At 40.6% G+C, this 26,071-nt stretch overlaps 1 long non-coding RNA gene across 1 annotated transcript; it reads right to left on the reverse strand.

The window, feature by feature from the left end:
- Positions 1 to 14,019: 14,019 nt before the first annotated feature.
- Positions 14,020 to 24,751, reverse strand: LOC309845968. Its single transcript, XR_014301632.1, has 3 exons — positions 24,601 to 24,751; positions 24,231 to 24,371; positions 14,020 to 14,152 (listed from the first exon to the last, which is right to left on the reverse strand). It is a non-coding gene; the product is annotated as an uncharacterized lncRNA (long non-coding RNA).
- Positions 24,752 to 26,071: the final 1,320 nt, after the last annotated feature.

The following is a 26,071-nucleotide window of genomic DNA, read 5'->3' on the forward strand; positions in this document are numbered from 1 at the left end:
TTTATTTTTTTACCATCTGGTTTACTCTCTGGCTTACATTAAGTAGCAAAGACCACAGAATAAAGACATCTAACAGGTCATGTGATCCAGGGAATTTTTTTTAAATGCAGCAATCATTCCTTAAAACTAAAGCATAGGAGAAAACTAATGTACAAAATGGCAAAGGTACAGGTGCTGTGTCCTGACTGGAGAAGGGGTGACACCGAATGCCGATACTTCTGCTTTCCTCTTCCCTCAGACTGTTTTCAGAGCCCCTGAGCTAACCCATGTGCCTCCCTTCACAGCAGGGTCATCTCTATCGGGTCTATGCATTGACCCAGGTTCTGCATGTGGAAGGAGACAAAAGCAGAACTAGAATCTGAGATCTCGCACTTTCTTTTCCCTAGACCCTTTTCCTTCAAACTGAAGGAGTCCTGGGGTGGGGGGTTATATTTGGGGTCCAGCTTTCCTGCTCTCAGAATTGGTCTTCAATGTTTTATAAAAGATCAGTGCTTCATTTTATTTGTTTTTTTTTGTTGTTGTTGTTGATGCTGTTGTTTTTAAGATTTTATTTAATTGGTGCTGGTGGGGCTCAGGTGTTAAGCATCTGCTTCCAGCTCAGGTCACGATCCCAGGGTCCTGGGACTGAGCGCCACACTGGGCTCCCTGCTCTGCAGGAGGCCTGCTTCTCCCTCTCACATTCTCCCCGCTTATGTTCCCTCTCTTGCTGTCTCTCTCTGTCAAATAAATATATAAATCTTGAAAAACATTTTTTTAATGTATGTATTTGACAGAGAGAAAGAGAAAGAACGAGAGCATAAGCAGGGGGAGTGGTGGGCAGAAGGAGAAGCAGACTCCCCACTGAGCAGGGCACTGATGCGGGACTTAATCCAAAGACCCTGAGCCCAAGGCAGACACTGAACCGAATGAGCCCCCAGGGGTTCATTTTATATTTATATTAATTAATTAATTAATTAAAAATTAATTAATTAATTTTATATTTATATTCTCAGGAAGCCCCATAACCTACTGGTAATAAATCACAGCACCCTTGTAGGAGTCTGTATTTTCAACCAGATCAGAGCTCCAGGTTAAAGCACGGTTCCTGCCTTGGGCAGCACATTAGAATCATCTGGGGAGACTTTAAATCCTGGATGCCAGATTCTCACCCCAGATATTTGGATTTGATTGGTTCGGGGTGGGGCTTGATATAATTTTAGTATTTTTTAATCTCCCTCCCCCCCCCCCGGTATTCTAATATGCAGGCAAGATTGTGAACAACTGAGTTATAGCAATAAAACTAATTACATAATGTGCAGGCCTCAGCCAACAGGTGGATAACGCAGTCGTAATTACCTACTCTATTCTTTTTTTTTTTTTTTAAAGATTTTATTTATTTATTTGACAGACAGAGATCACAAGCAGGTAGAGAGAGAGAGAGAGAGAGAGAGAGAGAGAGAAGCAGGCTTCCTGCGGAGCAGAGAGCCCGATGCAGGGCTCGATCCCAGGACCCTGAGATCATGACCCAAGCCAAAGGCAGCAGCCCGAACCACTGAGCCACCCAGGTGCCCCCGTAATTACCTACTCTAGCTGGGAAGGCCAGTCCTGCCCCACACAGGGCCCGCAGCTACAGACAAGGCTTAGTGCTCAAGGGAGCCAAGCTGCCCCCCCCACCTCACTATCCCATTAGATCTGTAGACATTTTTCCTTGCCTTTTCCCCATCGTTATTTTCTTAAATTTATATCAATGTTAGTTGTCCTGGTGGTGGCGGGAGGCTCAGAAAATACAGGCTAACACACAGAAGAAAATGAACATGACCATACTCCTACCACCCAAAGATTACTCTTGTTTACATTTTTTTGTTGTTGTTCGGTTTTGAGTCTTTTCTATTCAAGTGGATAGACATGAAATTACTTACAAATTAAAATTGCAGTTTATGGACTGGCATTTCTTCAGTTTTTCAGGCATACAAGCATAGGGGAAAATGCTCAAATAGAACAAAATTTCACACCGGTCAGTCTCCCTCCCACTCTCAACCCACCTCTCACCTCACTAGAAGCAACCAGTGTTACTAGCTTTTTGGCAGACTTCCAGAAATATCTATGTGTGTACACAGAGATAGATATATATCTTTGAGTTACAAAACCAGTCGCCTACTGTTAAACCTATTCTATAACTTGCTTTTCCTACTCATAATGTATCTCAGAGATGGGTCCATATCATCCCTTTTTTTCTTTAATATTACAGTTTTCTATTGCAGATTCACCACAATTTCTTACCCTGTCCATTATTGATGGGTATTTGCTTCCAGTGTTGTGCTACTTTTATAATACGTATTTATGTATTTAGTTCTTTGCTCTTCCCATGATCTTTTTTTCCTTTAGCAAACATGCTTCAAAATTATGTGAGTAGCATCTTGGTGTTCCATGGTATGAATTTATAATAATCTGTTCAAATAATACTGAATTGTTAGACATTTATGTTTTTACCAATTCTTTATCATTGATGAATAAAGCTGCAGTAAACAATCCTTAGATATAAATCTGTGTGTATCTTTGCTTCCCAGGAATAGATTCGACAGAGTAGAATTATTGGTCCAAAGGACACACACTTTTATATATAGATAGTGCTAAACTATTCTTCAAAAAGTTAGTAGCAGTTTATACTCCCACCAGCAATCATGAAAAGTCTCATTCCTCTAACTTTGAAAACCACAAGTATTGATTTAAAAATTAGGGATTGATTTGGGGTCAAATACTTGAGATTTTTTTCAAACTGTGATCTTTCTTCATCATTATGAACTACTGAGGTTTTAATTATTTCAGAGATTTTTATAAACCTAAGCTTCTGTCTCTAAATCATCATGAACACTCTTTGTACTGAATAATAAGCCATACAGTTACAGCTAAGTTTTAAAATTTCAAATTCGTTTTACTTTAGGAAGTTCTAGTAACAACCATTATTTGGTGGAAGAGTCTACTCAGTAGTACATCCAAGAGATTCTGGGCTTTCTATTCTTTTCTTTTCTTTTTAAGATTTTATTTATTTGACAGGCAGGGATCACAAGTAGGCAGAGAGGCAGGCAGAGAGAGAAAGAGGAGGAAGCAGGCTCCCTGCTGAGCAGAAAGCCTGATGTGGGGCTCCATCCCAAGTCCCTGGGATCATGACCCCAGCCGAAGGCAGAGGCTTTAACCCACTGAGCCACCCAGGCGCCCCTCCAGGCTTTCTTTTAACACAAATCCACAGATCTAGAGTTGGGATACATCTTGTGTTTGTTCTGCATGTATTTCTAGAACTTCATACCGAGGAGGCTAACCACGCTTTTAACTCTTTGCATCCAGGGGTAGAGCTTGCCCTAAGCAAATGAGAACTCTACTGGCTCTGGCTTCCTTTCGTTCACAGGGAATCTAAGGGAAGAATCCAGCTTCATGAGGACTAAGCTCCCATCAGCGACATTTTGCAGGATCAGGGAAAGGATGTTACTAGTTATTACTTAGGGGGAAAAAATTGCTCCCCGGTTAGATAGGAAGTCATATTTATTATCTACCTCATCAAGCCATAGGCTACATGATTCTCTTTTGCTACAGTACTTACAGGGAAAACCTCCACATACAGTACATTTCAACTGATTTTAAAAAACCAAGAGCCAGATTAAGTAAGGGAAAAGCAATTTCACGGGAACGCTTTCAGATCATTCATGCTTAAATCTTTTTAAAGTCATCACACACACACACTCACACACACACACACAAGTCATCACACACCACGTCTCTTGGACTCTGTGTCCTGCCACGTGATCAATATCTGAAGGTCTGGAATCACTCAAATGCACCTAACTTATAGTGAGGATTTACCTAAAGCACACGCCTTGCAAGACTTTTTTCGCTGGGCCTGCCTAGAGAGCTTTGAAGCAGGTGGTGGAATGTCAAGGAGACGGCAGATTGCTCCAATGCCTGTTGTTGGCTTCAAAATGTCACCTGAGCCTTGTCATTGTGCCACAGGTATTTATTTTGGTGTACATCTTTCCATGGGGACGGACGCCAGGCTGCCAGTTTCACTAACTACCATTCTGGGACTACACATTCTAAACTTCTTCAAGGCAGGAATAGAAAAAGAAAGGTTATCTGAGGATTCCAGAACCATGCTCTTCTCTTCTGGGGAGTAATACATCGATGCTACGTTGGTCCCTGGGGGATTGGTACCCTGACTTATACGGAAGCTGGAACATTGGTAAAACGGCAGGAAAATCATCTGCATCTCCTCCATATTAATTATTTGCATCACTTCCAAATTAATTATTTAACTCAATAAAATTAAAATGCTTTTAATTTTATTTGTTCTCAGGCCACATTTGTCAACTTAACAAAGCAAACATGCCCTACGAAGGCCGCGGTTGTGTCAGTAAATGACACAATGTCAGCTACTCTGAGCTGGACACTGAATGGTCCCAAGTGCTATTGGGAGGAAGTGGGCAAAAGCATCTGTACTTGACGAATTCTTTTCTTCTCCTTCGGAGCAGGCTCTGCCTAATGATTTCCAGTTCTGGATTTAGTTAAAGCCAGTTTCCAACAACTCCAGATTTCTGCGAAGTTAATAATTCATCATTTTTCTTGTCTATTCCTCAAATAAAGGCTTTTCTGGGCTTAAAAAATAATAATCCAAATGGATATATTATTCCAAAGCTTTATTTGCAGGCAAGTTGTTGTGGGAAATAACCATGAAATTTCAAAAATTATTCATATTTCTTCCAGGAGTATATAATACACATTCCCAGATAAGCACTTCTGAAACCCTCCATATTGTGTTCTGCATGGTAATGGTTAGTACTTGGAAATTTTGTTAAATCTTTTTGTGACAAACCCAGCAAGACCAAAGCAAGAAAGGAACCCATTATGACATCTGAGGGAACTCGACTGCAACAAAAGGACAAGGAATAGTCATCTTGGGCTGTCAGTAGGACAGCGTAGACCGTGTCCCAAGCAGAAGCCGTGCTTTTATCATATTTTGTAGCATTATTTTTTATTAGGAAAGAGCTCATGCTTATTATTGAAATTTGGGAAATATAGAAAGTATAAAGGAGGAAAGCAAAATCACTGTGCAGCCCAGAATGGCAAATATTTTGCTATATCATTTGTATATTTTCTACGCAAACAAATATGAATTTCTGAATATAGTTAGAATTAGGTAGCCCATCCCATTGTGAATTACTGCTCTTTTTACTTAGCAACCTGTTACTTTTTTTTTCTCATCCTAACATATTTTATGTTATTTCATCATATGAGCATTTAACAATTTATACTCACCTTTCTCCTACTGATACACACATAAGTATTGATGTTTTCTCTCCACTATTATAAACAGCACTCTCACAAACATCCTTGCCTTAAATCTTTACGAGCATCCCCGTGTTGCCGCCCCATTCAGAAATTTAATGTCTGGGATAGAGGATTCAAGTTCCTTATAGATGATTTTTATGGCTATTTCAAAACTAGAGAACTATCAAAACATAGGGAAGAAAGAATCCTATTTCTTCATCTTAAACAAACTCCCTAATTCTTACCACCTGACAGCCCCTGCTCTGTTTTTTTGTGGCTCATTTCTCCCATCTGGCCACTACTGGTCCCACAGTGTTTATTCTGGAAGGAAGGCTACCTGACAGTATGGGGCAAACAGAGCAGAGGGTGCCGAGACCCAGGTCTAGAGCCACTGGAGGGCCCTTAGTATGTACTGCAGAAACTGCCCCAGTTTAAGATTGACAGAAAAGGCCCAGCTGCAGACCATACACAGCATCCAGGGGACCCAGCAGGATCTGGCCGTTCTGGGCTATGAAAAAATGCCCTAGCAAAGGGAAGGGTCCAGCAGTGTGGATCCAGACTAAGGGCTCCCAAGGGATTAGGTAGGAAAGGGTTATGCAAAATATCTGCCCATAGGTTAGCGGGCACTCTAGTTCAGAAGCAAGGATCTGGTCCGTGAGATCAGGAAGCAGGAGGAGTTAGACAAGGAAGCAGGTAAACAAAGTGCAGCCCCGAGGAAGCAGGTCCAGGGTCGGGACCACACTTGCAGAGCGTGAAAAAGTTCCAACTTGGGGTCAGATAAATGAACAAATAATCTGGAGCACAAATTCCATTTAGGGGAAAGTGTGTCTGTTAAATTAGGGTAAGATATGCTGCAGTAACAAACATGCCCTAAACCTAAAGGGTTTAAAACAAACTCATATTGCATCCTTATGCTATATGTCCACTGCCCTCAGCGGGAGGGCTCCAATCTACTTCGTCCTCACTCTGGAAGCCTAGGTTAGTGATCTGCATCACCTATAACTGTGGCAGGGGCGAAAGAGGAGGGATAGTCCAGCGCCCGTCATTAAAGGCTTCCACCCATATTTCCTTGGCCAGAGCAGGTCTCGTGGGCTCGTGCCTGGAAACAGGGGTACACTGGGAATCTTGGTGAGCACTGGCAGTGGCTGTCAGACAAAACCACAGATAAGTGCTAAAGAGGAGACCCTACAAAGGGTGGGGGAAAAATGCAAGATATTTAACCACTACTTACCGTAAGTCCTAACTTCTCTTTATCTAGAACCTGCAGTGGGATGTAGGTTTCAGACGCCCGGGAGTCCTAGTCCATCTGACCATGAGAAGGAGGAGCAGATACTTAGTAGGCACAGATTCTAGGAGATGGTGGTTAAGGGAAACCCCACAACAGTTTCACCTTGAGCTCATTGGAAGAAGACAGATCCCAGGATGTCCAGGGGACCAGCGTTACCACCCCTCCTATCCACCAAATTTGTACTCTTAGAGAGTCTGTAACAAACGGATACCTCCCCTCCCAGCAGGGTTGTATGATTTGGCCTCTCCTGGGGGGAAAACAAAAGCATCTATGCTCAATCAGATAGGTCGTAGTAAATGCCAAACAGCTGAATGACACTGTGAGCCAGGTTGATCTCAGATACACCAGAGACACTGATTTAAGGTAAGTGAAACTCCAGCCCGGCATCTCATTCTGCTGAAGATGACAACATGATGGAGGGGCTTCCTAGACTCTTTCCAAACCTTCGGTCGTTCGAGAACCCTGCTGTGCTGTTGGAATAGTTCAAGGTGCAGCTCCTGACCTTCAGCAATGACACCAGCCAGACAAACAGGAGAAAGCTGGTGCTCGCTCGCTATTCATTTCAAACACAGTTCAAGTGTTGGAGGAGCTTATGAAAAATGCTAATTTCACATTCAAGTTAACGAGAAAGAAGCTCGTGGGTTTTTTCTTCATAATAAGCTTTTCTAAAGGAAGAGATTTCTAACTTAGATGTAGTTCACCCAATCTAAAGCAGGGGGGAGAGGAATAATCAAGTACATTCTGTAGAAATCATTTCTTTATAAATGCATCGCACCATGCAAATTTCATGTCAATGAAAACAGAAAGTGTGAGATATAAACATTCTCCAGCATGGGATGTATTTTTGCTAGTTAACGGTACACAGTCTTCAAGTGACACTTCCTAATTGATTTGCAAAAGGTCAAGGTTATCAAAACTGGCTTCATAGTCAATACCACGCTTAATTCTTGTATGGATTCTGGTGAAATGCGTGACCCAAATAAGCATGTGGTTCAATTTCTGTCTGCAAGGGACCATTTAAATAGCTGTGTGCCAAGTAATAAGTGCTTGCACATTTTCACAGTGTGTGACAATAAAGATCTGTAGAACATCACCTAGATGCCTTGCAAGGTTTCATTCCCTTTGCAAAAATTAAAAGTTCAACTATAACTACATCATAAATTATTGCCTTTTTAAAAAGTACATCTATGATAGTTTGACATTTATAGAAAATTTAAAACATTAAAGAAGAATTTTCTTCCCAGGGAAACTTTTGTGATTGATTTCTTGTAAATCGTTGGAAGTCTCTGAAATAGAAGGAGAAAAAAATGCCCTCAGAGGCAGTGTTCTATTGTTGGCGGTCAATCCAATTAATTTCAATAAAAGTAGGAAGTCTTGTAACTTATAACTGACTTCGGCGATTTATCCAAACTTCATGTGATAAATAACATTCATACTAGAAAAAATAACCCCGCTTGTCATTTAAGAAGGCTCATGCAGGCACTGAAAATGATGATGTAGCCATCTCATAATGACTATTGCAAAACAGAAGACCGTAAAGTCCTGACCTATGTATGAACATGCCCTTATGCTCAATCATTGAGAATGTGATTGTGGCAGAAACTGACATTTCACATGCCTTGGTACTTAAATGCCTTTGGAAGAAAAAAATACAGTTTAAAACAATGAAAATTTGAAATACAGGTTTTCGAGACATGAAATTCACATTTGTGCACTTAAGACTAATGCAATAAGGCTTTTCTTGCAAACTGCATTGATACATTTTCTTTGGTGGAGATTTCTTTTTCTTTCTTAAATAACTGTCAAGCATTGGTGACAGTGTGATAAAATGGGCATCCTCTTATAAATTGTCTTCACTTTTCTGGAGAGCAATTTGGTGACAGTAAATACATATGAACATATGTACCTATATGAAAAGTATGTATATCCTTTTAACTTCATAATGACATTTCTAGAAATCAACGTATGAGTCAAATTTTAGGGAACTGGCTAAACACATTACATTATATCCATATGATAGAATGTGAAGTAATAATGAATAATCATGCTATATAAAATATACCTAATAATAGTAGAAAATGAAATGTCAAATAAAATACACTGTTAAATTTTAAAAAGCAAGTTATCAAACAATGTGAACAGAATGATCCTAATTACATTTTCAGCATGTTCTACATACAGGATGGGAATTGTGTATGTGCATGTGTGTGTCTGGAAGACTGTGGACTGAAATATCAACAGCTGTATCTCCAGGAAGGGGAATTGTGGGTGATTTTTACTTTATGCTTTCTGTTCCTCTGTATTTTTAAAGTTTCAAAGTGAACCTATTTTGCTTTAGAAATTTAAAAAAAATATGTATTTAAAAATACATTTAGGAGGGCACCTGGGTGGCTCAGTCAGTGGGTTAAATTCTCTGCCTTCAGCTCAGGTCATGATCCCAGGACCCTGGGATCGAGCCCCGCATCGGGCTCTCTGCTCATCAGGGAGCCTGCTTCCTCCTCTCCCTCTCTCTGCCTGCCTCTCTGCCTACTTGTGATCTCTATCTGTCAAATAAACAAAATTTTAAAATAAAATAAAATAAAAATACATTTAGAGGGACCTGGGTGGCTCAGTTGGTTGAGGGACTGACTCTTGATTTCTGCTCAGGCAGGTCATGAGATTGAGCCCCACCTAAAGCCCCGGCCTGAGCAGGGAGTCTGCTTGGGATTCTCTCTTTCTCCCTCCTGCTCACTTGGGAGCAGGTGCTTTCTCTCTCAAGCTAAAAAAATATATATGTTTATTAAATGCACAACAACGTGAACGGACTTTATGCTTACAAACAGTTAAAATGCCAAGTTCTATGGTAAGTATATTATACCACAATAAAAGGATACATTTATTAGAAAATCAACTTATGTCTTAGCATTTAGTGATGACTTTTTTTTTAAGATTTTATTTATTTATTTATTTGACAGAGATCACAAGTAGGCAGAGAAGCAGGTAGAGAGAGAGAGAGAGAGAGCGAGAGAGCGGAGGAAGCAGGCTCCCCGATGAGCAGAGAGCCCGATGCAGGGCTAGTTCCCAGGACTCTGAGATCATGACCTGAGCCAAAGGCAGAGGCTTTAATCCACTGAGCCACCCAGGTGCCCCAGTGATGACTTTTTAGATACAGCACCAAAAATATGATCCATGAAAGAAAAAGTTGGACTTAAAAACTTCTTTGTGAAAACCTCTGTTAAAAGAATGAAAAGACAAGAGACATATGGGGAGAAAATATTTACAAAATGCATAGCTGATGAAAGCTGGTATCAAAAATACAGAAAGAACTCCTAAAATTTAACAAAAAGAAAACAGCACAACTTACAAACAGGCAAGAGATCTGAACAGATGCCTCCTAAAGAAGATAGATAGATGGCAAGTATGCATATAAAAAGATGCTCAACGTCATATGTCATTAGAGAATTACAGATTTAAGACAGCAATGAGATACAACCACCTGTCTATTGGAATGGCTAAAATCCAAACCACTGGCAGTATCAAATGCTAGCAAAGATGTGAAACAACAGAAATTCTCATTCATTTGCTGGTGGGAATGCAAAATGGCAGAGCCACTTTGGAAGACAGTTTGGCAGTTTCTTATAAAACTAAACATAATCTTAACATACGATCCAACAATTGCACTTCCTTGGTATTTGCCCAAAGGAGTTGAAGACTTATACATTCAAAAACCTGCACCCAGATGTTTATAGCAGCCTTCCTCAAAACTGCCAAAACTTGGAAGCAACCAAGAAGTCTTTCAGTGGGTGAATGGGTGTGTAAACTGTGTTACATCCAGACAATGGAAAGAAATGAGCTATCACATCACAAAAAGACATGAAGGAAATTGAAATGCATATTGTTAAGTGAAAGAAGCCAATCTGAAAAGGCTACATACTTTCTGATTCCAACTCTGCGACATTCTGGAAAAGACCAAACTCTGGAGATAGTAAAAAGATCGGTGGTTGCCAGGTTTTCAGGAGAGGCAGAGAGGGATGAATACTGGAGCACAGGGGATTTTTAAGGCAGTGAAATGATTCTGCGTTATACTGTAACGGTGGGAAAACATCGCCATACATTTGTCAAAAGTCAAAGAATGTATAACACAAAGAATGAATCCTTATGAAAACTATGGACTTCGGTTAATAATAATGTACCAATACAGTCTCATAAAAACAAACAAAAATATTATATTAAAATATTATTTATTTTATTTATTTAAATAAGTGTGTTAAAAAACACACTTATTTACCAAAGCAAAGGTCACCGTTTCCGGTCACAATTCTGCTTTTAAAATATTCATTTCCATAACTTCCCCTGGTTATTTAATGTTGTATGGTATAATTTATGGTGTCTGACAGCGACCTCTAGAAATTTTCAAGCAGATAATTTTCATATTATGTAACAGTGATTTGATCACTGATTCAGTAAGAGTCCCAAGCCTCCTTGTTTTTACATTTTGATTAAATAATCTCACTATCTTGCATAAATAATCCATGGGCAATTTGGCAATCTAATTTCTCAAGATTCCAATAAATGTTGCAATTGGAGCTGGGGGCAAAACTCTCACATGCATAAACCTTAAGAGTTCTGTCATTTCTGACGATAATACAGCATTAGAAAGAATAAATACCAATAGTATTCATTTAACAGAAATACTTTTATTATTCTCTGTGAAGACACACAAAGATGTAATTTTTGCAACATGGATGGGTCAGCTTGGAACCATATGGGGTCTTCAGTGCTGGAACTGGGATTGAGAGACTTCAACCCAATTAGAGAGACAAATAGTATGAATGCCAGTGTGGCTAATTTAGTCCTGACTCACATTTGCTTTTGCCAAGGGGTCTTCTCAAGTGGGTAGAAGACAACCAAAGGGACCTCATGGCACCACCATTATTCAAAGATAGGTGGGCTTGTGAGGCTTCTGAGCTTTAATTGAACACTATCTATCAAGTAGAAATATGAGCTTTTTAGTAGCTACCTTTTGAGATGAGTAAGCTGGACAGATCTGGGCACTTGGGGACCACGCCAGCCACATGGTATGGAACACAGCCTAGATCTGAGCCTCCCTGAAAACCTGCAATGGACTCAGGTAACCAAAATAGAAAGTCAACTCTTTCCTTTTTTTTTTTTTAAAGATTTATTTATTTGAGAGAGAGAGCGTGAGAGCGTGCACAGGGGGAGAGGCAGAGGTAGAGAAGCTCAAGTAGAGCCCCATGCAGCGCTCGATCCCACGACCCTGAGATCATGACCTGAGCTGAAATCAAGAGTCAGACGCTTAACCAACTGAGTCACCCAGGAGCTCCAGAAAGCCTATTCTTTTGGTAGAGCAAGCCCAGTAGCTCAGGATACTGCTACTGATGTGAATGGGATTGTAGTGAGTGCAGGGCTATGGCCCATAATGACTTAAAAATTGCCTGGGGCTTGGCTGTCTGAGCCTCGACAACTCTACGAAGTCGGGGAGTGACAGTAATGGTAACTATATTTTCATGCATCTCTCTTTGTCACTAAAATACCAATCTAGTCCAAAACATAGTAGGCAGGCTTGCATACTGTCATTAGCACAAGGACTCCCATTAGACCTCAGGATTCAGCCTTGCCCAGAGCTACACATTTTGAAATGTCAGGTACTTTCTCATATAAGCTGGCAAGTCGTCTAGCTTGCTGTTTGATGTTGCAATTGGGTAGCTGATGCTATAGATCAGTAGATACTCAAATCTCTACCCTTCGGGGAGTGCTGACATTGGCATGAAACAGCTTGCATATTGCACATTTGGCTTGCTGAACAAGTACTAGGCACGGGGAAGATGTGTCACGTCTTCAAATTATAGAAGAGTTGAGCCAAAAGACATGCAAAACATCTAAGCTTGCACCCTCGTTTCACATGTGTTCCCCTAAGCACCGCATAATCCTAGAAAGGAGAGACAATGTCTTATTTATTCCCACTTAATCAACAGGACCTGCCGCTTTATACTTGGCATGCTAAATAATTTCGATTATATGAGAACTTCTCCAAGAAGGAGACATTCCTGTTCATTGCAAGCATGTGTTTACTCCCTGCGTTCCTCATGCTAAGGCCAAGGCCCCCAGGGATGTGATGCTTACTACGTCTAAGGGGTCAATCTTGCTTACTATTGCCCTGAAAAGTAGGAAGGGAAAAGTAGCCATTTTCCTGATGGGTTCTTCATTGCCCCATACGGTCAATATGGAGCTGGAGGTGGAGTGGGTTCAGTGCAAGGTTCTGTTTATCAGACTGGCCTTCACAGGTCTGCCACAGAGGCTGGGATTCAGGGGACAGGCTGGAGCTTCTAATGTTAATGTCTCTTTAGGGACACTTTTTACACACTGAAAGAATCCCCTCCACTCCCCGCCTCAAGACGTTTCCGAAGTGTTCTAGTAGTAGCTCAATGTGTGCCTAAAAACAGCTTCGACCAATTCCCTCTATTTCTAGCCTTATGATGATTTTTTATTTTTTTAAAGATTTTATTTATTTATTTGACAGAGATCACAAGTAGGCAGAGAGGCAGGCAGAGAGAGAGGAGGAAGCAGGCTCCCTGCTGAGCAGAGAGCCTGATGTGGGGCTTGATCCCAAGACCCTGGGATCATGACCCGAGCCGAAAGCAGAGACTTTAACCCACTGAGCCACCCAGCACCCCAATTTTTTATTTTTATTTATTTTTTCTTTTTTATTATTTTTATCAACATATAATGTATTATTTGCCCCAGGGGTACAGGTCTGTGAATCAACAGGCTTACCCATTTCACAGCACTCACCATATCACATACCCTCCCCAATGTCCATAACCCAATTTTATTTATTTATTTATTTATTTATTTTATATCAGGGGGCTGTTTGTCCCCTTCATGCATCTTGCCTTGGTTAGGACCATCCTAGTTCACCCAATAATGCTTTAGTAATTCTAAACTTCCAAGAGAATAAGTCTGTCTCCCATTCCCCCTTTTCCCTAGAGGGGTCTTGGTTTTAAGAAAATCTGCCCACCGGGGCACATGGGTGGAACAGTTGGACAGGCATCCAACTCCTGGTTTCGGCTTAGGTCTGATCTTGAGGTGGTGAGATCAAGCCCCGGGTCAGGCTGTGCACTCAGCATGGAGTCTGCTTGAGTTTCTCTCTCCCTCTCTCTCTGCCCCTACCTCAAATAAATATATAAATATTTTTTTTTTTAAAAACTTTTAAATTCAGTTAATTAGCACATAGTATATTATTAGTTTCAGAGGTAGAGTTCAGTGATTCATCAGTCTTACGTAACACCCAGTGCTCATTACGTCCGGTGCCCTCTTTAATGTCCAGCACCCAGTTACCCTCTCCCCTCCCCCCTCTTCCAGCAACCCTCAGATTGTTTCCTGTGATTAAGAGTCTCTTATGCTTTGTATCCCTCTCTGATTTTATCTTGAATCTGCCTACCTCTTAGGCTATTTACTGTAGAAGCATTATTTGCACACAGTCCTCTGTTCCTACCTTTGCTATGCGTGGTGTGGAGTATCCTTCCTTCCCCAGGGATGTAGAATTTGGCCATGTGACTTGTTCTGGCCCTTGGAACAGATGTAACAGCAACAGTTTCAGCTCTGAGCTGTGGTCTCACAATTCACACCAGCCCTTTATACCTCTGCCATCCACCCGTAGAAAGAACATGTCCTACCTAGCTGTTGCTTTTACCTGGCTTTTAAGCTAGGTTCTAGAATAAAAGGCCAGTGGAATAGACCTAAAATAGAGCCGTGGCGTGGAGTCAAGCCAACTGAACCCAGTTAGAGTCAACAGCCCCAGCAGATGCTAACCGACCTACAGAAAGTTGGGCAAGAAATAAATGTTTGCTGTTACATGTCACAGAGATTTGGGGGGGGGTTGTTTGCATCAACGCAGGGAGAGCTGACTATCACACTTCATATACCAGTGAGTGTGGGAGAAAGAAAGCAAGATACCTGATGGAGCTCAGTGTGCAGAAGGCTTACTAGAGTCTCCTAGGCAGCAAGACTTGCTTGGGAAAAAAGGAGGCAGGACCGGGCACAGGAAAAAGTCGAAATGAAATGCCAGCCTGACTACAGCCTCAGCTGCCGCTGTGGGGGAGATCTGGTGGTAAAATAGACCATAAGTGGGGTGCCTGGGTGGCTCAGTGGGTTAAGCCTCTGCCTTCGGCTTGAGTCATGATCCCAGGGTCCTGGGATCAAGCCCCGCATCGGGCTCTCTGCTTAGCAGGGAGCCTACTTCCTCCTCTCTCTCTGCCTGCCTCTGCCTACTTGTGATCTCTGTCTGTCAAATAAATAAATAAAATATTTTTTTTAAAAAGGACCATAAGTGATGTTCTGAATTGGGCCAAAATGACCAGGCCTTTCCCCATGTGAGTTTTGGTTTTGAGGGGACTGACAGAACGCTGTCTGACAGGGTGCTTTCAGCAGCAGGGTGGGTCTGGTCTTGAAAGCGTCCTCATGACCGCTGCCACAGGTCCCTCTACCTCCTGAGCTTTTACCTGGGGGCCCTTGCTATGGCAGAACATTCTGGATTATTCCTTCCTTTAGGGTAGTGAATGTACAGTGACTTTCCCTGTACAAATCCAAAGCTGGTGAAATCTGTCTCACTTTACAACTTGGACTGAATTCCTCTTAGAGAGAAGACAGCCTTGGAGACAGTCCTATAACAATGTGGTTGGGGTAAATGATGAGATTCTGGAGGGGGTGGGGTGCGAGGCACAGAGGGGGTGGCAAAACTGCAGAGTGGAAAGAAAGGAGAGAAATTTGGTTTTCCTCCTGAGGTAGAGAGACCTCCCTTATCCATGGCAACCACTAAGCCAAACTAGGTATCTCTTCTCCCTGTCCACACCTGGATACTTTTACTACAAATGCAGGATTTCAGCTCTGTGTTTTGACATTGATACAGTATTACACTGTATATGTTATTCCAAAATTGTTTTTTTCTTTCAACTTTATATTTTCAAGATACAGCCATGGTCATATTTTTACCACCTGTATAATATTCTGCTTCCTGATTAAACCTGTTTGTCTTGTCCTAGAATGGTAAGTAATGAGATTGTTTTAACATTTTTCCTTCACAACTAATTCTGCAGGGAACATCCTTGGAGATATTTCCTTGGGCAGACACCTTGAGGTGAAATTGCTGGGTTCGTGGGACATTACTTCTTCAATTTTTTAATCTACGAGATTAAAATCTCAGCTTCCTAGCTTAAACCATTTGGGCACCACCTCCCTGGACCCTCCACCAGATTTCTCTGCAGAGCTTCTCCCATGGAGGCTGGCAGAGAGTAGTGACATAATAAATGTCTATTGAGCGCATTGGTTACAGACGAAGAAATGGGGCCCAGGGAGAGAAGGTAGCCATCATAGTCCTATGTCTAGTAACAAGGCCATCTCTAGAACGCACAATGTCTGGGTTCAGGGATGCCCCTGGAAGGCCCAATTAGAAGTAAGGATGTTCAAGTTCAACTCCAATCCCAACTGAAAACTGCCAGAGTATCATTAGAAGACCAGTTGTCCCTCTTTTAAGTATTTGCATTTGCTCCCACAAAATGTTTTGAGAGGTTACAAGCTATGGACATTTCTGGTTAAATAATAAGAATGAGAATGAATAGGGGTGCCTGACTGCCTCAGTCAGGGGAACACACGACTCTTGATCTCAGGGTTGTGAGTTCGAGTGCCGTGTTGGATGCAGAGATTACTAAAAAAGAAAAAATAAACTTTTTTTAAAAAGAGTATTTAAAAAAAAGAATGAGAATGAATAAATTTTCTTCTTCAGGACAGACTCTCATGAGGTCCTTTTAGGCCAAAAGCTATCATCCCGACTGAGCTTGTGGTGTATTTAACTCTCCTCTATTTTATTTTACTTTCTTATTATTTACTTATTTGACAGAGAGAGACACAGTGAGAGAGGGAACGAAAGCAGGGGGAGTGGGAGAGGGAGAAGCAGGCTTCCCACTGAGCAGGGAGCCTGATGCGGTGTTTCCCCCAGGACCATGGGATCATGACCTGAGACTAAGGCAGACGCTTAACGACTGAGCCACCCCGGTGCTACTATTTGTCCTTTATTTTAAAATGCAATCCTGGAATTGAGATATAAGTACACGGTAATGGAGGATGCAACAATGTGAGCTACAAAATAAGAAACACTGTATTCCTGAGTCTATGCTTATATAAATGATGTTAGAATAAATAAATAGGGGATAACCAAATTTCCTGCCCAGGAGAATTCTAAGTGACTTACGTAGATGCTAATCCTACTCCTTTAGTGTAGGCTGTGCATTGTGATTTCCTTCAAAAAGTACAATAAGGAAGGAGGAAAAATAGTAATGTTACAGTTGGAAAACCTAACCACACCAGCCATATAAGTAAGTTTTATGTCATCAGTGATAAGTCATGTTAATAGTGTATAATCTTGATGTGACATAACAAGGATGGTACATTACCTCTATGGCCTCCCGCCCCCAAAACCCTAACCTTCTTCTAACCATGAGAAAAACATCACATAAACCAAATAGAGGGGGGCGCCTTGATGGCTCAGTGGGTTGAGCCGCTGCCTTTGGCTCAGGTCATAATCTCAGGGTCCTGGGATCGAGCCCCAAATCAGGCTCTCTGCTCAATGGGGAGCCTGCTCCCCCTACCCCACCCTGCCTGCCTCTCTGCCTACTTGTGATCTCTATCTGTCAAATAAATAAATAAAATCTTAAAAAGAAAAAAAGTAGAGGGACATTCTACATAACACTGGACCACTACTCCTTTAGATTGTCAAGGTCATCAAAAACAAGGAAAGTCTGTAGAACCATCTGTCTTGAGGACTCCAAGGAAATGTGACAACTGAATGCAATGTATCTTTGGTGGGATCCTGGGATAGACAAGGAACATAGGAATTCTTTTTCACATAGCAAGTTATTTTAAGAACAAATAAAGGCTAAGGAAGTCTAAATAAAATATATATGGACTTTGGTAAATACTTACAATGTATTAATACTGCTTCACTAGTTGACAAGTCGTGATGAACATGTCATCCTAACATTAAGATGTTAAGAAGGGAAACTGAGGGCAGAGGACATGGGAAGTCTCTACTGTTTTGCAACTTCTTTATAAAACTGAAACCATTCTAAAACCAAAAGTTTATTTAAAAAGAACTAGGACTTAGAAAATTGGTGATCAGCTTTTTAAAAAATATTATTTATATTTTCTACTAGGCTAAAGAAAAAGTCATGCACTCCTGATTTATAAGATTGGTCTCCCCAGTAAAAGGGTACCTGTATACAGCTGGACGGAGGATTTGTAAGTTCCCTAGGTATAAAGTTACTGATTTTCTCTACCAGCGCCTGCTTCTCTGGCTATTTAGCATTGAGCTGCCTTTGGCCAGTGACTTGGCTGCCTTCCTGAGGATGACAGATTGCTACCTCTCCCAGGCCAATTCACAGCCTAAAGATCTTAGCTAAATGGAGGAAAAATGTTGATGGTATTCTTGCCAGTCACTGTTTCATGTCCCATTGGTGCTTCTGAAAAATTAAAGGGGCAGGACATACTTGTAGGAGACTTTCATTCACATTTTTGGGCATGTCCCCCTTCACAGTGATCTCTGCTTCTCTGAGTAGATCTTCTCTTTCCCATTCATTCCCTTTGTCATTTTCAGAGTAGGTGGCCCTGTGTCCCTGGCCACTGCTGATTTGGTGGATCACTCCTGGACACAGTGGATGGATCAGGATTCCTTCCTGAGGATTTAGAATTAGGGCTTAAATTTGTCTTAGCATTGAACTAGCCTCTTGAGTTGGGGCCTTCATCACAACTTTGATACATCTTTCAGACATAAATAGCATGGCCATCAAATATATTGGAAGCATGTGAGTTTTACCTTTCTCCTTCTAAACCATCTCTGGAATATTTATTGTCATGGGCATGTTCGCTCCCCAGAATCCATTCATCAATCTTTTGGTACCCAAATCCCTGCTTTGCCTTGGGGGAAAAGGATTTAATCATGCTTAACAATGATCTACCCCTAGAGTTTTCAGTTGTATGAATGAACCAATGAAAATTCCTTTTACTGAAGCCAGTCAGAGCTGGATTCTTGCCACCTGCGATAGAAAGAATCCTGTTTAGTGTACTTACTAAAAACACATGTCCCTGTTATCAATGGGCTTTCTTCTTCCATGAACTCTTTGAATCTGCTCTAAGACTTCCTGTTACCCCACTCTCAGCTTCCCCATTTGAAACTAGCCCCCCAACTCCATGTGGGTGTGTGCATGTGTGTGCATCAGCAGGGTCTTGATTTAAAGCACACTTAATCAGGATGCCTAGGTGGCTCAGTTGGTTACACGTCTGCCTTCGGCTCAGGTCATGATCTCAGGGTCCTGTGATCGAGGCCCACATCAGGGTTCTTACTAAGCAGGGAGTCTGCTTCTCCCTCTGCTCTTTTATTCCCCTCCCCAACCCCCTCTCTGTTCTCTCTCATGCTCTCTCAATAAATAAATAAATAAATAAATAAATAAAATCTTTTAAAAATAGATAAAAACACACATAATCCGGGGTGCCTGGGTGGCACAGTAGGCTGAGTGTCTAACTCTTGGTTTCAGCTTGGGTCATGATCTCAAGGTTTTGGGATCCAGCCCTATGTGGGGCTCTGCACTCAGCACAGAGTCTGCTTGGGATCCTCTCTCCCTCTCCCTCCTGCTTTTCTTTCTCTCTCTCTCTCAAATAAAAAAACAAATCTTTAAAAAACATACACACAGGATCTAAGAGATACTATGACTAATCAGTTTTCAGGCTTGGTTAACAAAAGATGTTTTAGGTACTTCTTTGAAAAGCCTTCATTTCAATTGCTAAATCTCACTCTCCTGGGAATAGAAATTACTGTCAAAGATGGGTCAGGGCATGAATCTTGGCATGCAATCAAAATAATAACCTAATAGTCTTTCTCTAATGGACTTATTTCGCATAGCATAATACCCTCTAGTTCCATCCATGTCACTGCAAATGGCGAGATTTTAATTTTTAGGATGGCTATGTAATATTCCATTGTATAAATATACCACATCTTTATTTATTCATCTGTTGATGAACACCTGTGCTCTTTCCATAGTTGGGCTATTGTGGACATTGCTGCTATAAACATTGGGGTGCAGGTGCCACTTCTGATCACTTCATTTGTATCTTTGGGGTCAATACCCAATAGTGCAATTGCTGGGTCATAGGGCAGTTCTATTTTCAACATTTTGAGGAACCTTCATGCTGTTTTCCAGAGTGGCTGCACCAGCTTGCATTCCCACCAACAGTGTAGGAGATTATCATATGATCTCACTGATACGTGGAATTTAAGAAACAAGGCAGAGGATCATAGGAGAAGAGAAGAAAAAATGAAACAAGATAAAACAGAGAGGAAGGTGAACCAAAGAAGACTCTTAATTTCAGGAAACAAACTGAGGGTTGTTGGAGGGGAGGGGCGTGGGGGGATGGGGTGACTGGGTTATGGACATTGGGGAGGGTATATGTCGTGGTGTGAGCTGTGTATTGTGTAAGACTGATGAATCAAAGACCTGTACCCTGAAATAAATACATTATATGTTAATAATAATAAAATTTTAGACATTCGACATAACAGTGCAAAACTCATAGGAAAAGAAAAGTGGAAAAATGTGGAATTAAGAAACAGTATACAAGAGAAGTAAGAAAAATAATCTGGAAAAATACAGAATGAAAATAGTATTGCATGGGGCTTAATAACAGACTTTTAAAAAGCACCAGGCACACTCTGTATGGTTCATTTATAAGGAAAGTCATTTCTGAATTTAGTTTGGCTCTGTCATTGAAACTGATAACCAAGCGATTTGAGATTCATTTTGTTCTATTTTCCTCTATGCAAAATAACAGTTAATTGTGAGTGGAGGAGGTTAATATAATTTTTTAAAAATGTTTAACTGTAAAAGTATTAGTTAAAACACTTTGTCTTTAAGTTCTAACTTGAAGTTTTAAGCTATTTCTTTAAACTGTAGATTTCTAAAAGGTCAGGTGTCCATGTTATCCAAATTGTTAGTGTGGGACTGTATCCATGCAGAGTATTCATATACTACTAATAAAAAACATCTCTCTCATGCTTTTTAAATAATTTCAAAAAACAAAAATGATAACCTAAATCGTCAGAGAAAATATAAGTTATGGTGCACATTCACCTGTATTATTTCATGTAACCCTAACATGTTAAGGAGGTGTTGCCTTGGGGTGTCTGGGTGGCTCAGTTCGTTAAACAACTGCTCAGGTCATGATCCTGGAGTCTCAGGACTGAGTGCCTTGTCAGCCTCCCTGCTCAGTGGAGAACCTGCTTCTCCCTCTGACCCTGCCCCGTCTCATGCTCTTTCTCTCTCACATAAATAAGTAAAAATCTTTAAAAAGAAAAAAAAAAAAAAGGAGGTGTTACCTTCATCGCTCTGATAAGAAAACAGACTCAAAGAAGTTCGGGGACTCATTTGTGAGTCTATAACAACAATGGCTAAGAGTTACATAGGAGAGTACTTCCAACACATCAAACAACTTTTGTGTTTTACCCCACTGTTGGAGAGATTACATCACATTTGCATTTTATAAATATAGAAACAGACAAAAATGTCAGAGAACATGCCCCAGGTCATATCACAGGCATATGCTATCCCATATCTGCTTGTCAGCAAAATCAGGGTTTGAATTCTTCTGATCCAGGTCAAATGACTTTTGTACAGTATCATTAAATATAGCAAAGTGGCAAAACCCAATGAAAACAAGAATGAAGTTGACCACATGGAGAGATGATCATACGAGAATCTGAAAATATTGTTTTTTTCTTAGCACTCTAATAATGCTCCCTAAGGATTTATGTATTTTGCATTAAAAGTAACTAACTTTTAACTAACTAAAACTAAAATAATTTACAGAATGGCACATAGTATTGAAGTATTTTAGAATTTTCAGATGCAGTATCCTGCTCTATTCCCCAGTTCTTAAAAAGCAATAAATATAGTATATCACCCAGTTCTGCCCTCTATAAACTGAACTTTAAATCATTTTGCATTTTAAATTTTCATTAAGCTTACTTTTGGAGAAATAATAATCATGAATAACACATGACATATGTAGATATAATAAAAAATATAGTAGTATATTTCAAAGACTTAAAACATATTCTTGAAAAGGTTAACTGGACCACAGATGTGTGTTTTTGTATACGTGTATGTAACTGGTCAGCTTTAAATTTTACTGAGCAGCAATGGCTCTTAAGAAGGGGATCAGAGTTTTTAGTGATTTTTTTGTATGAATATAAATGATAACCACCAATTAGAGCAATTTGACTTATAGTATCAACAACTCCAAAGAATTATTTGTTGTCTTCAATGAAGTTTTTTTACTTTTTTGTGACATTTCTCCATTTTCCTATTTATGAAATGAAGATATACTGATTATACTGATTTTGACACATTTATATAAGAAAGTGAATTTGTGGGGCACCTGGGTGGCTCAGTGGGTTAAAGCCTTTGCCTTCAGCTCAGGTCATGATCTCAGGGTCCTGGGATTGAGCCCTGCATCAGGCTCTCTGCTCAGCAGAGAACCTGCTTCCTCTTCTCTCTCTGCCTGTTTCTCTGCCTACTTGCAATCTCTGTCAACTAAACAAACAAAATCTCAAAAAAAATTAATTTTTAAAAAAGTGAATTTGCCATAAAAATCTCTGCAGTAGGGGCATGTGGGTGGCTCAGTTGGGTAAGCATCTGTCTTTGATTCAGGCCATAATCCCGGGGTCCTGGGATGGAGCCCCGCACTGGGAGCCCTGTTCAGCGGGGAGTCTGTTTCTCCCTCTCCCTCTGCCTCTCCCCCACCTTGTGGTTTCCCTCTTGTGTTCTTACTCTCAAATAAATAAAATAATTTTTAAAATATATAAGATATATTAAATTTTAAATATTAAAATATATTAAATGTTAAATATTAAAATTTATTAAAGTTAAATTTAAAATATAAACATACATTAAATTTAAAATATTAAAATATAAATTTAATATATAAAAATATTTTATATATATATATATATATATTTTTTTTTTTTTTTAAGAGAGGAAGGAAGGGAAGAAGGAAGGAGAGAATCTCAGGCAGGCTACACATACCCAGTACAGAGCCAGACTTGGGACTCAATCTGACAACCCCGTGATCATGACCTGAGCTGAAGTCAAGATGGGGTGCTTCACCCACAGAGCCACCTAGGCGCCACTCTGTGGTCGTCTTAACGTGGGAATTCTATCATCCCAGAAAGGAAAGACTGATGGCCTGTGTCAGGTTGGACTTGGTGCTTTCCAACTCTTCGTAGAGGCCAGGGGGCAGGGAGATCCAATGCCCAAGGCTAAGCCTTAAATCAGGACAGATGGAGAAAAAGGTGAATCCAGTAAACTGAGCGAGGAAATAAAAGCAAGTAGGAGACAAAAGCGGAGGAGCGAGGACACCAGAATCGAAGGAAGACATTCCAGATGGCTGCCGCAAGGCTGAACTGTCAGGAAGGAAGAGGCTTTCCTGGGGGGCAGAGTCCTTCGGGGCTTCTCTTAGGAAGAGGAGAAGTTAGTACAGAATGTGGGTCGTGGCATTGTTCTACAGTGGAATTCTGCTTGCGTACAAACAAGGACATCTTTGTTTTCCCATTAGCTGAAAGCATTTTAGTTTGGAAAATTTTAGACATAACGACAATAGAGAAAGGAGAATGATAAATCCCCATGAACCACCACCCCACTTCGACAACTGCCACAATTTTACCCGTCTTTTCTCACTTGTCCCTCCCCACACTTATTCATTTATTATTCTTGCCAGCATATTTTAAAGCACATTCCAGACATGAGGCCTTTCATACTCTTCATTATGCATCTCAAACTGGTACTTCATGAAGAAGTAGATTGAAAAAGTATATGGAAAAATTAACACGTCTTCAAAGTTCTTCATACCATGTTTATATTAAAATCCCTTGATTGTCTTGAAGGTATTTGATTTGGATCGGGATCCAAACAAGACTCCCACATTGCTTTCGATTGTTTTGTCTCGAGTTTCTTTTAATTCTATTCCTTACCAGCTGCCCCTTTGCTATGTCTTTGATTTATTGGAAACTGAGGCATTTGCCCTGGAAGAGTAATGTCCCATATTTTGGATTATGTCCCTTAATTGGTTCTTCCATCCTTCTTATTTCTCTTAAACTGTAATATGGATAGAGATAGCTGATAGAATTTAGATTAATTTTTTAGGCAAGAATATATCACGGGAGATGCTACAAAAAAATATTTACAAGCCATGGACTACATCTGATCTATAGACACGGTTTTATCTGGTCCATACAGTTTTTTATGCTTTACTTGGCCCATATAATGACAAAAGGAAAAGTTGCATCTGTTTCTGAATCAATCTGGCTTTGGCTGGGAAACAGATGGGCCCCACACACAAACTCCTCGTAAGGGTATGGACAGAGTTCGGGCAATAACAAAGAATGGCAAGACATTCTGGGGTTTGTAACTAAGGGAACTGTCACATCCCCTACCTGGAAGGCTTCTGGACAGGGGTCTTTGGTAGAGGCTAATAGCCATGGACATCCCAACCCCACCTAACTCAATATCATGTAGATAGGGAGATGGAGAAGGAACACACTTACCTTGGTGATCACTGGCTGGTGATCCCCATTGGCTGAACACGACAGGAAGCCAGAGAGCAAGGAAGTCCTCTGATACCGTCCCTACAGGCCAGCCTCCCCATGGAGTCACGAAGGGTAGAGAGTGGATCTGGATGGGAAACACTTGCCAATATTGACAAATTAGAAGACTGTTATATGAGATTCTGGATTTTCAGCCTCTATTGTCATACAGGATGTTCCACAGCCCTGAGTTGCGACACTGACTGTGGCTACAGCTGAGCAGTGGCTGCCTAGGGCACGACCTAGGGATGGTGATGTGGATCTCAGATCATCACCAGGAGGGAAAGGAGGCCAGAGAGGAGGGAAGCCTGAAACGAGACTGATTACTCACCTAGAAGAAATTGAAGTCTTAATCCAGAAGGTGCTGAGTTTACTTTGAATTAGCTAGATTACGTTTCTTTGCTATGAGAAGTAATGGAGGTTCTTATGAATTCAGCTCTGTTTAATTAGAGAAAAGCAAAGAAACATTTTTGCAAACTTGAGTGCTGCAATAATATGAAGTATGATTATCGTCATAGTAACAGGAAAAAGAATACAGAAAAGAGAATCCTCATGTAGTTACAGGTGTGCCGAAATATACATTTTGGCTGACTGCCATGTGTTAAAAAGAATATTTTGCTGAAAACAACGATCATGTTTCAGGATGAACTTCTAGCCTACAAGAATCAATCTGAAAATATTTACTTAAAAGCTATTATTACAAAAATGTTATTTTAAAAAATCTTAGTAAACAAACTAAAACTTTTGATGTTACAGCATGGGAATGATCATTCCTCCACACAGCCAGCTCCTACACGGTTACCAGGACCGCTGTTCAGCACACTCCTAATACTGACTGTACAGGCCCACCATGCACAGCACTTCAGGACACACACTGCACAATATGGGGTAGTGCCATTCACTATGTGGGTCTGTAAATAGGAATTTTCTATTATGTTCTCCTTTTCTTTATATATTTATTATTTCTACATCAAAGTTGATTAATCATGCATGTTATTATAGGTCACTTAATATTATTCTTTTTGTGTGAAGTATTGAAATGTAAAGTCAATGTTCTACTTTCCTGTATTATGAGAAGAACTCATAAACAAGAATTTTCCTTTATCTACTCATAGCCCTTGGGGCTCCTGGGAGGCTCAGTCTGTTAAGCGTCTGACTCTTGATTCTGGCTCAGGTTATGATCTCAGGACAGGCTCTGCACTCAGTCCACAGTCGGCTTGGGATTCTTTTTCTCCCTCTCCCTCTGCCCCTCCCCAAGCTCCCCCTCTCTCTGTCTCCCTCTGTCAAAATAAAATAAATGCATAAAATCTTACATACTCATAGCCCAGATGGAAACAGGTAAGATTCAACACAATTCTTAATATTTAAGAATGTAGTCACTTAATGTTATTTTATGTAAAATTACAAATAAAGGTTTATTAATATGATAGATGTTAAAATTATGGTATTATCTAATTTTGAATATTCTGCCTCATATTATTTAAATTTTTATAGGACTTGTTGACTTAAAAATGATATAGTAAGCTTCCTAAATGTTTCCAGCTAGTACACTCTCCTAATATTCTAATTAAGTATCAATCTATTTTCCTACTCATCTAATTATTTTAAAATTCCTATGTGCTGGGCGCCTGGGTGGCTCAGTCAATTAAAGGTCTGACTTCATCTCAGGTCATGATCTCAGGGTCCTGGGACCGAGCGCCGCATGGGGCTCCCTCCTCAGCAGGGAGTCTGCTTCTCCTTCTCCCTCTGCCCCTCTGTTCACTTGGGCGTGCTAGTGCTCTCTCTCTCTCACATAAACAAAC

Source organism: Mustela nivalis, assembly GCF_964662115.1.
Source record: "Mustela nivalis genome assembly, chromosome: 13".
Taxonomy (NCBI): Eukaryota; Metazoa; Chordata; class Mammalia; order Carnivora; family Mustelidae; genus Mustela; species Mustela nivalis.